This window comes from Urtica dioica, chromosome 12 (genome assembly GCF_054948205.1).
Source record: "Urtica dioica subsp. dioica isolate 48M chromosome 12, U.dioica_male_clone48M_v1_H2, whole genome shotgun sequence".
NCBI lineage: Eukaryota > Viridiplantae > Streptophyta > Magnoliopsida > Rosales > Urticaceae > Urtica > Urtica dioica.
This window is the reverse complement of record NC_142767.1, coordinates 18,630,407-18,641,693: the sequence shown is the minus strand read 5'-3', so window position 1 is coordinate 18,641,693 and position 11,287 is coordinate 18,630,407.

Genomic DNA, 11,287 nt, shown 5'->3' with positions numbered 1-11,287 from the left:
TAGCTTAGCGAAGAAGAAAGTCAAGGAAACCTCTAATCTATCTGGTTTGCCTCTCTTCGTTCCACTCCTCGATATAATCTGAATCTGTGGCTTTGTTTCTCTTTTTTGCTCTTTTAATTGCTTGATTTGGATCGCTTTCTTATTGATCGTTCCAAGCGTTTTCTGTGACATTCTTCATTTTGAAGATCTTACATTAATTTTTTTTTAAATATAATTTACACTCCTACTCTAATATCTGTTTATTTCTATTAGCTACCTTGTGTTTATTTAAATCCTCGTACTTATATTTAAAATTTAACAGATGCTTGCTTACTAGGTTCTGTTTATTTATATTATCATACAAATTAACAAAAATTAACATATACTAACAAAAAACCTCAGGGAATTCAGGAAAATTTCAAGTATTTTTTCTAGCTCTTGGTGCATCTATACATGGATGGAATTTTCATAAATTACAATTTAATTTCAAAATAACAATTCTCGTGATTTGGAAAACGACACACACAAAGTAAAGAAACTGAACAACTGATATTAGTGGAAGATCAACTAACAGAAATAAACATAAATTAATAACAAAAATAAACAGAAAGGAAACGGGAAACAAAAGAAGCGCTGAAAATATTAAAATAAATCAAATGATTGTTTTTTTTTTACGTTAAAATTAAAAGACATATGTAATCACTTAAAAATATGAATTATTCTTTATGTTGATTAAATAATACAGTTTATATTTGAAAAAATAGATAATTACCTACTATACGCCTACCATACACATGCTGATTCCGCATTGATATCTAAATAATTATCTTCATAAATCAAGGATTCATTACAGCATACATCAAGGTTTCATTTCCTTTTTGAGCTTCAAATTGAATTGAATGTTATATTGGACATTTATATTTATATCTTTGATACGTCGACTACTGGACAAAAATTTTAGTTATTTAAAAAGAAGAGTAATACTGACATTTCAAATCTGTTAATTACTGTTAATGGCTAATTTGAAAAACGGGAATGATTTTTGACACGACGCACGACTCTCACGATTACCCCACCAAAAGTAATAAACACCAAAAAAACTGTTTAAAATTGTCCATTCAAATAAACAGAACGTTGGCCATAAAACAAAATTATAGTTTGCATATTGTCAGATAGCTATAGCACCCTAATTTTAAGTCCTCTAGAAAAAGGCTAATCACTTACAAATCTCATTAATAAAAGGCGTGACTTAAACGATGAGGGAGGATTGATTAGAGTTATTATAATTTTTACCAAATCTATAACTCAGGTATCTCTCCAACGATCTTCAAGATATTCAAGCTACATTAAAAATAAAAATAAAAAAAAGGGTCTAAACGCTAAACTCTTAACTTTAAATCATCTGTTTGTTGCACATCCAAAACAATCATACATATATAGAAAAATGTTGGAATGGTTGACTTAGTCGTGCAGATCATATTCCATGTTTCAAAGCAAACCTTCGATGGAAAAATAAGGGAACTCAACTTTTATATATAACCGTGTCGGTTAGCTAGAGGCTGTTGTTATGTTGAAGCCAAATCATCATTGAAAAATAAGCCACGTTGACTTCTGGAAAACATCACACTTCGATGGAGAGAAATGTGATGTTTATAGTTTCGGGGTATTGGCGCTTGAGGTTCTGATGGGAAAACATCCGAGCGAGCTTATTTCAGATTTCTACTCGGGTTCTGTTCAAAGCGTCGATTACAAGGATATTTTAGATCCTCGACTCTCGCAGCGTGTGAGTGGAGTAACCGCGGATAGGTTGGAGAAAATTACGAAATTAGCCGTCTCGTGTTTGGTGCCGAAACCCGAGTACCGACCCACCATGAGAATTGTTGCTAATCTGCTTGAAATTCAGGCTCGAGATAATGGCTTGAAAACTTTAGATGTTAATTATCTAAAGGAAGATCATATGTATGTGTAAATTTGTAGTGATGAGTGAATGTAGAAATAAGTCAGCTATTTGTAGAAATTTAGTGCTTGAACGATATGAGCTCACTTCATCTCAACTCTAAGTTCACCTCACCTTCTCAGCTGAACTCAGCTCGTCTCGGAGCTAGTCTACCTTGGAAATAGCCTTTACCTTGGAACTAATACTGTACTTATAATTCCTTAGTTCCCACACATTTATTGCTACGAATCTCTTACATTTATTGCTTCAGATATCTCATGTAAATAATAAAAATAAGTGTAATTTTTGTCATCCTCAATAATCATGTACAAAATTATCCCAATATATACTCTCTATTGTCATTTGTCTCTAAATTTCTATAATATTATATGTTTTTCGTTGTCAAGTTCGCGTTTGTGCTGAGAAGATCTCTCTTTTCTGGTTCTCAATTTCTCTTTTATCGTTTCAGAAGTAGATTGTGCAAAACAGGCCATAAACAATTTCTCATAAAAATATTATAAAGTTAGGCTAAAATTAATAGGGAAAATTAAGTATGTATACTAATATCGAGTTTAACGTGGTAGTTAGCTTGGTCTAGCAGTAATCTCACACTCACCTCGACGGAGAGGTCATGGGTTCAAGCCCTCATGGGATGCAGAAATGCATGCCCCCTATGATTTATTCTAATAAGTATGTAATCTTGGCCAATAGTGCCACCTACTATGTAATCTTGGCCGTTAGTGCCACATGCGCTTTGCACTGCTAATATATCATGTAATCCTGGCCGATAGTGCCCCTACTCAAAAAAAAAATATCGAGTTTAACTTTTAATTATCGAGTTTGTATTCTCTGTTTAATTAAAACGACGAAATTATACTCTAGAATAGATAACACTGTCAATAATCTTCCTTTTATTGATTTTTCATTGATATTGACTCTAATATTTATATGTAAACTACAGTTTACTTTTATTCATTTGCGCCATATATGTAATTTATTTAAAAACGAAAAAAAATAAACAACAATCTCTGAATCGTGAATAGCACAAATAGAGTAAATGGGTAAAAATTGATAGTCGATAGTCATCAAAATCACTCATTCGAGCAGCGAATTCAAGAGTCAAAGTTGCAATTCGAACACTAAAGGATCAAACCATCTCTTGTGAAGTTTGAATTTTATTAGTTTATTTCGATCTAAGGCTATTTTTTATTTCAAAATTGGGAATTTAGGGATAATGGTACTGGCTTGGGGTTTGGTTCGATTTCTTATTTATATATATATATATATATATATATATATATATATATAGTCAACATCAATGACAAATCAATAAAAAGAAAATTCATGCAACTGTTATCTATTTTAGAATATAATTTCATCATTTAAATTAAACAGAGTTATTTAAAAAAATCAAATATTAAACTCGAAATTTCACTAAAACACGAATATATATGTGTCATTTTCCCAAATTAATATTATAAACCAATAGAAGCTTAGAACGCAAGGAATGGCTTAAATACACTCACAACCATTCACATGAAGAACACACGAATTTGGTAACGAGGCGGCAACCAGATGAAGCCACGTCATTGCTCAGTAGATTATTCTCAATTATATCAGTGATTGATTGTTTATGAACATTTTTTTTATAAATGCTTTTGGCCAATTCGAATAGCCACAATAAATGAACTTAGGCTTATGTGTTGGCTAAAACCTGCTCAGTTTAAATTTTTTTAGTCACAATTCAACTTATTCTGATATATATATATACACACACACTGGATTGAATACGACGTTGGAACACAATATGTCAAACTGTTTTTTAGACGTTTCATCATCAGTGCTTATTCCCTCCGGGGCTATACTTGTACGTTTCACATTTGTTATTGATATCACGTGATTCTATAGTCAACTTTTGCAATTACTGTTTTGTAATGATCGGATTCAAAATGGGCCAAGTCATTAGTTTATTGTCTGAACTCATGTAGGTATTTCGTACATTTCCGTGATCGACAAGGCAACCGTTTAACGCATTAGTTTAAACGTTAAGTTCAATAGAATACAATGGGGAGCAAAAATAAATAAATAAAAAAAGACTTAGTCAAGTAATTCAAAAAAAAAAAAAAAAAAAACATAAAATAGTTCTAGTGCAAAATAATTTTAAATTATGTTTGAATGGTCAAAACTTGGCCTTCAAGGTGACGAGAGATTTGTTAAAAACACGGGAACTGTTTTTTTTTTTTTTTTTTTTTCGTGACTATTTACTAGAAATTTCCTTTGGTATAGGAAACATGTTGATTTCCTCGTTGGCAAATTGTATTTTTATTTGAAAAGTAGATGGTGCAAAACCAAACTTAGCTTCTCATAAAATGTCTAGAAATGGAGACAATTGTCAATTTTTTGGCGGTAGGTATCTATACTCTATTCCACATTTTTGTCTTAATTAACGTCACTTTTTGTGTGTTAAATGTGAAGCATTTTTAAGAGAAAAATATGTAAGGGACATAGAAGTGAAAGCTTGTGGATGAAGAACCAGAACCAAAAGAATGAGTGAAATTGAATTCGATAATCAAAATCCTAGGTAGGTTTTGTTAGAATCAATTAGCGAATCTTCAGCGATTCAATAAATCCGAAAATTGAATTCGATCATATCTCTAATAATCTCATAACTAAAACACACAAAAATTTTAACCAAAAATTAGGTAAGTAACTAACTAAAACATTTGGAATTGCTATATAGTAATGTGAAACTGTAAATATGGCTATATACCTAATGGACTCATATTTTAATTACCAAAGTAACTCTGATGTCTTGAATAAGTAATTGCACAAAAATGTTGAAGTGTACAATTTTTCCAAAACCAGAAACTAACCATATATATACGCTTGTGGTTGATATTGTGACTCCTTAATAATCTTTTGCTACTGCTTGTGAAATGTCGTTGGATCAAATTTAATGCTGACTAGTCAGTTTCTGAACTCACTCATATATTTTATTCACTACTATATTTTACTCACTATTATAATATGTACCTTAATACATGAAGGAAAACAGCTGCGACAAGTCGCATTTGTTTAGACACGAGAATGGGAAAACCAAACGCAAAAATTTTCCAAATATCATTCGCGGTGAGATTTTTCTCTTTTGTAAATTTGACTACTACAAAAATATACAAATTTCAGACGATGACAGGCAGTAAATTTGTTTCAGATGACTCATGAACCGTTGTCAGTTTCACGTCATCAATCGAAGCGCAACGGTCCAAGTCAAAGATCGCCACCAAAAGAAAATTACACGAAGGGAATAGATCAATGGGCGAAGGATTATGGGGATGATGAAGAAGGCCATGACCACGAGGATAAGCACACATGAGGAATTTGAGACAAAGGCATGTATCCACCTTCTGATTTATGATTTCACTTCATATGTACGACATTTACGTTAATTATTGTATTTATCGGACCATCATATTTTATACGACTTTTATATTAATTTGTATCATATATATATATATATATATATATATATATATATATATATATGTACGACTTTTATACTCTCGTATTTAATTTGATTTTTTTTCATTTTATATTACATTTTAAAAATTTATAATTAAATTTTAAAAAATACAAACAGACGTGACAAGTCACGTCTATTTCTTCTCTCGCCATTTGCGGGTGAAGATACGATTGCAATTTTAAGGGCTTTAGATGCAAAAATAAAAATAAAAAAATAAACAAAAATATCGTGGTCAACAATGCATCCTTTCGAGGCCTTTAACTTATACGTAAAGTTCAATGGAAAAGAAAATGAGAGAGAGATTTTCCAAGTAATTTGCAAATAAGAAAAGAGGACTTTGAATCTTTCTCATAAATGAGTTGAAAATAAAAGTTTATATAAATACTACCAATGTATAAGGTAGTTTCATACCATGAGAATAATGGCTTCAAATAGTAAGCTCTCATTTGTTTGGGTGATTCTTCTCGTCGTTATGCTTCTACTTGCCACAGCAATGGCCTCAAGGAACCCAGGTTTCCTAGGTATGTTTTATTTAATCACAAACATAATACCATAAATCTTCTAATGTTGGAGAACTATCATATTCTAATTAATATTGTTTTTTCTTCTTCTTCCTCCACTTAAATCTTATTAATTGCAGGCTTGAAGAATGGTGAGTCAGTGGCAAAACGACAATTGTCTCAAGATGATCCATGGTGTTGTCATGACCGCGTTAAGCCTTGATTAGCTCGTGAAATATACGAGTGTTTTAGAATTAATGTTGTCCCACTATTCGGGTTACTGGGTTATGATCATAATTTGTTAACGAACAAGTACCAGCTATTAATCTTTGATATCAGAAATTTTTATTCCTTTCTTTGGCATTAATCACCTCTCAGAGTTGTTAATCTTTGATATTCTTAACACCTCTACTAACTTCCCTCCGAAAAATTCCTCATGTTCTAATCAAGCACATAACTATTCTTTACTAAGTATTTTCGTAACATCGCTATTTATAATTTATAATTTTGTAACTATTCTATTAGCTGTTACTCGTAACTTATACTATTATATAAATCAATAAGTAATAAAACTGATTATGTGGTTGCATGATGTAATTTTATGTAAATGTTATTATGAACAAAAGCTAATGGAAGAGTTACAAATCTCAAAAATGAAGACATTGAAGAGGTAAATGAATAATATAAAAAGTAGAGTCAAAGTACAACTTGTGAATTTTTTAAATTTCAGACTATTTTGTTAATTTTAAATAAATTTGACTGTATAACAGATTCATTCATTTCATTTTTTTACTATTTAGTTACAACACCATTATATATATGTAGCAAGTACGATTGACAAACATTAAAAGAGAGACTCATTCCATAAAACATAAATAAAAGAATAACGTTAATTAAAGTGGTATCGCTCCTGCAAATTATTATATATTTTTTTTCAATTTGTAGAGGAATTGAATAAAGTATGAATTTGATTTTGTCGACAAAGAAAAGACATGTAGTTGAAGGTTGAACAACATTAAATTCAACCGGTGGGTCTAAAGATAGCTTAACTTTAACCCAAAAACTTCGGTAAAGTATAAGAAAATCCACTCATGGTAATTTTAAAATAATTAAAAAAATAACTAAAGTTTAAATTTTCTAAAATAATTAGCCAAAATACTTTGGCAATATAGGCGCTCAAATTTATTACGTAACAACAAAAAAGATGTGTAAAAAATAAAAATAAAAATAAAAATGAGCAAATTAGGTCACAATATAAAAGATCCTTAAGTAAAAAAAAAATTGTGAGAATTCGAAACATCTTATTTTTAAGTTCAAGTTTTGGAAAAAAAAAAAAATGATTCTGAATTGAATTATGAATTTCTACAATTCCGACTCTCCTTTAATATAAAGAGTAATTTGAGAAGGTAATAGAAGATTGACTATTTATTTTTTAATCAAGACATAATTTAACTACAATTTCAAGAAAAATCATATGAACTAAGCCATGTGAATTGCCAATGTTTCACCTACGATTTCAAAAGTAGCCAATTACTCCTACGTGCCTATTTTAATCAAGTGAACATTCACGTTATTCATGTGGACTGCTACGTTTCCATCACGTGGAACGTAACAACATGAACCACCGCTGCCCTCTAATTAAGAGTAAAGTAGGAATGTCGTTGAATAATGTTTAGTCCTTCATTTTAGGATACAGTTATTTCCCATAAAAACAAAAATCTAGCAAAGTTTGATGGAAAAATTTATTTTTTTTATTAATGGCGTCGGAGCATTCGATCTTGAGAATGAACACCTCATCTTCTACGATCTCTCCCCACATATATCTATTTGTGTGTGTATGTCAGATCATGAGCGTAGTGAATGATATTAGGGTAAATTTTTTTGGTGATGTTTGTTTGTTAATGCTTGCTTTGTTTTTCCCAATTATTGTTGCGTTTCAGATTTTTTTTTTTTTTTTGGGAGAGATGGAAAAATGAAGAAATTGTGTGTAATTGTTTGGATCTATAAAATCAAATGAAATGTCAACCAAACACATGGACATGGATTGGTTCGTTATTTTGCATGCTTCCCTCTGATTGATTTTGAGCAAATAAATTAATGGAGAAAAAAAATAATGCAAAAAAGTTATATTTGATCAAAGAGATCGTCACTTCCGCTAGCTTAGCCAAGAAGAAAGTCAAGGAAACCTCTTATCTATCTGGTTTGCCTCTCTTCATTCTATTCCTCGATATAATCTGAATCTGTGGCTTTGTTTCTCTTTTGTGCTCTTTTAATTGCTTGATTTGGATCGATTTCTTATTGATCGGTCCAAGCGTTTTCTGTGACATTCTTCATTTTGTAGATCTTACATTAATTTTTTTTTTTAAATATAATTTACACTCTATCTGTTTATTTCTATTAGCTATCTTGTGTTTATTTAAATCCTCGTACTTATATTTAAAAGTTAACAGATGCTTGCTTACTAGGTTCTGTTTATTTATATTATCATACAAATTAACAAAAATTAACATATACTAACAAAAAAACTCAGGGAATTCAGGTACATGCAACATTGATGATGATGGAAATTTCAAGTATTTTTTCTATACATGGATGGAATTTTCATAAATTTCAATTTAATTTCAAAATAACAATTCTCGTGATTTGGAAAACGACACACACAAAGTAAAGAAACTGAACAACTGATATTAATTAGTGGAAGATCAACTAACAGAAATAAACATAAATTAATATAAATAAACATAAAGGAAACGGGAAACAAAAGAAGCGTTGAAAATATTAAAATAAATCAAATGATTATTTTTTTTTACGTTAAAAGACATATGTAATCACTTAAAAATATGAGTTATTCTTTATGTTGATTAAATAATACAGTTTATATTTGAAAAAATAGATAATTACCTACTATACGCCTACCATACACATGCTGATTCCGCATTGATATCTAAATAATTATCTTCATAAATCAAGGATTCATTACAGCATACATCAAGGTTTCATTTCCTTTTTGAGTTTCAAATTGAATTGAATGTTATATTGGACATTTATATTTATATCTTTGATACGTCGACTACTGGACAAATTTTTAGTTATTTAAAAAGAAGAGTAAATATAACTGACATTTCAAATCTGTTAATTACTGTTAATGGCTAATTTGAAAAATAAACAGAACGTTAGTTTTCATATTGTCAGATAGCTATAGCACCCTAATTTTAACTCCTCTAGAAAAAGGCGAATCACTTACAAATTTCATTAATGAAAGGCGTGACTTAAACGATGAGGGAGGTTAATATGATTTTTACCAAATCTATAACTCAGGTATCTCTCCAACGATCTTCAAGATATGTAAGCTACATTAAAAAATAAAAAAATAAAATAAAAAGGTCTAAACTCTAAACTCTGAACTTTAAATCATCAGTTTGTTGCACATCCAAAACAATCAATACATATATAGAAAAATATTGGAATGGTTGACTTAGTCGTGCAGATCATATTCCATGTTTCAAAGCAAACCTTCGATAAAAAAATAAGGGAACTCAACTTTTATATATAACCGTGGTCGGTTAGACTTAGAGGCTGTTGTTATGTTGAAGCCAAATCATCATTGAAAAATAAGCCACGTTGACTTCTGGAAAAATCAATCAATATTTTAATTGAAGCACATAAAAAAAAACATATATGTGCAATGTCAAACATATGAATTTATTCCTTGCTTGGTTGTTTAAGACCTTTAAAGAAGAAAATTAATTGCTTGTAACATTGTTGGACGGTGAGAGGGGGGTCTTATCTGTGTGTTTCTGTCTAATACAAAAATGAGTCATGGTTGACTTTTGATTAGACGCGTAATAATAATATGTATAGGATATGTCGTTTGGCAGTTTGGGGTTGATTAATGTGTCGTTTTCAATATTCAAAGGACATATATAAATTAAATTTTATTTTTTTTGTATTATAGTTAAATAGCCAATTAAATTAATGTATATGTAGAATAGTAAAGGTTTGCCTAAATTTATAAAATAGCCTCAATTTACAGAAAGATAAAAAAATGTAGAAAATTTCAATAATTTTTTTGATCCCTGATTAAAACTTTTGAAAGTGGTTAATATCTAATACACACCGTCAAATCTTATATAATGAAAGTGCCAAAAAATATTGAAACGTAATTTGACAATATTGCTAAAAACTGAAAATTTTGGCTATATACTATTTTGTATAAATTTCATTTCTTTCATGGAGCACCACCAATATGTAAACATTTCTGTTTTGGGAGATCTAACATGCTGTAAAATGAGATATTACCAACGCTAAAGTAACAAAAAGAATTATTCCAAAAAGAAAATAAAATTAAGCCTTTAGGTAATTCTCATAGGCAAAATTGCTCTTATAAAAGAGCAAAAAATGCGTTTTAAACTTGGAGCTTTCATTCCACGGCTCATGAAAAATCATCTGTGCATTCATTTTTTTTTTTTTTTGCGCTGTTACTTTTATTAATAACATGATTAAATAAGAAAGAATAAAATCTTATATATATATATAGGTAGACATAAACTTCGACAGAATTTGAGTTCGAATACATGCTGATTAGCTGATTAGCTGATCTGCTTCTAGTTTCATATCTAAAAAATTTTAAAAGGGAGACAAGGCCTTCATTTAAGTGATCATGCATATAAATAAAGAAGCAAATCAAGAATCAAAATCAAGCATATCACGATAGGCTTGCATATCATCATCAATGAAAAATATACGATTTACATATATATAGATTTGATTTCCTATATGCAGTTTCAAATTTAAGAGAATATAAAGATCTATATACGAACTGTACTTTGGAGCCATGGATATGTCTTAAGATCATAAGAACATGTGAAAATCCTAATCCCACATGATGGGATATATATTTAAGATCTCAATAAAAAACTATAAAAATGTACACTAAATATATTGCTCAATGTTATTTGTTACCGAAATCCATACGTGACATGTCCATATTTTGAATATCTTATATATAGTTAAATAAATGGGATTTTAAAGAAACCCACATTCACTTTCGTTTGTCTTCCCAAGATAGAATCATTTACATATATAATCCTGAATATCCATAAAAAATAATAATTAGCTATTCAAATTTCCTTGTGTTATGTCAATGTGTTACCTTGGACTTAGAGAATATATCTTAAAACTATATATATATATATATATATATATATATATATATATATATAAATATGGTAAAATCGTGCATGATTGGAAAATAAATAAAGATTGTACCTGTAAATCATAGTCCCTAGTTCAAAGCAACCAAAAAAAAGGTGGGACTCCAGATTCCATTTGGCTTAATTAATTAAGGAAGAA